The sequence below is a fragment of the Octodon degus genome, unplaced genomic scaffold (assembly GCF_000260255.1).
Source record: "Octodon degus isolate 3935 unplaced genomic scaffold, OctDeg1.0 scaffold00528, whole genome shotgun sequence".
Classification (NCBI taxonomy): domain Eukaryota; kingdom Metazoa; phylum Chordata; class Mammalia; order Rodentia; family Octodontidae; genus Octodon; species Octodon degus.
Genome location: NW_004525104.1, coordinates 76,936 through 78,274, shown reverse-complemented (window position 1 = coordinate 78,274; position 1,339 = coordinate 76,936). Strand labels below are relative to the sequence as shown.

At 43.6% G+C, this 1,339-nt stretch overlaps 1 protein-coding gene across 1 annotated transcript in view; it reads right to left on the bottom strand.

Annotated features, from left to right (window-relative positions):
• The window catches only part of LOC101591667 (AF4/FMR2 family member 1), a gene marked incomplete at both ends in the record, with an annotated part of 79,820 nt that overhangs the window by 1,929 nt on the left and 76,552 nt on the right, over positions 1 to 1,339 (bottom strand). The window lies entirely within an intron of this gene.

Here is a 1,339-nt window from a genome sequence, read left to right as displayed (position 1 = left end):
AGGAATGAATGGGACAGAGAACAACCTGGTGCAGTTTCTCTGCACCTCCACGTTGAAAGTCACAAACTTTACGGATGCTTTCTCTTAGTAGACTGAATGATTTGCCACTCTTTTCACAGCGTGGAACTGTGAAGTTCTTTAGTTACAAAAGTGACATTTTAGCCAGAGTTCTGTGTTTGCTGTTACGAGGAACAGGAAATGGAATGGCCTGCTTCCAAAAGAAGCTGGAGTTTAGCTTGCTCTTCTCCATGAAGAACTCACACTTAGAAACACAAATCATGCAGTAGAAACCAGCAGCTCTCCTCAGGGAACTGGAGTCTAGAAACGTGTTTGTGGCTCTTTGCCCATAGAAATGAATGGGAGAGAGAACAACCTTCTGCAGTTTCTCTGCACCTCCAGCTGGAAAGTCACAAACTTCATGCATTCTTTCACTTTGGAGACTGCATGATTCCGCAATCTTTTTACAGTGCACAACTGTGAAGTACTTTAGTTACAAAAGTGACGTTTTAGCCAAAGTTCTGTGTTGCGCTGCATAGAGGAACAGGTATTGGAGATACCTGCTTATTAAAGAAGCTGGAGCTTAGCTGGTTCTTCTGCATTAAGAACTCACACTAAGAAACAAAAATCATGCTGTGGAAACAAGCAGCTCTCCTGAGGGCACTGGAGTCTAGAAACGTGTTTGTGGCTCTTTGCCCATAGGAATGAATTGGAGAGAGAACAACCTTCTACAGTTTCTCTGCACCTCCAGCTGGAAGTTCACAAACCTCACGGATGCTTTCCCTTAGGAGACTGCATGATTTGCCATGTTTTTCATAGATCGGAACAGTGAAATACTCTAGTTTACAAAAGTGATATTTAAGACAGTGTTCTCTGTTGCACGGTAAAGAGGAACAGGCATTGTAGTGCCCTGCTTCTCAAAGAAGGTGGAGCTTAGCTGGTTCTCCTGCATTAAGAACTCATACTTAGAAACACAAATCAGGCTGTAGAAAAGAGCAGCTCTCCTCAGGGCACTGGAGTCTAGAAACGTGTGTGCTGGCTCTTTGCCCATAGGAATGAATGGGTGAGAGAACAACCTTCTACAGTTTCTGTGCACCTCGAGGTGCAAAGTCACAAACTTCAGGGATGCTTTCTCTTAGGAAACTTAATGATTTGCCACTCTTTTCACAGCGCGGAACTGTGAAGTACTTTAGTTACAAAAGTGAGGTTTTAGCAAGAGTTCTGTGTTGTGCTACTTACAGGAAAAGGCATAGGGGTGCCCTGCTTCCCAAAGAAGCTGGAGCTTAACTGGCTCTTCTGCATTAAGAACTCACACTTAGAAACACAAATCATGCAGTAGAAA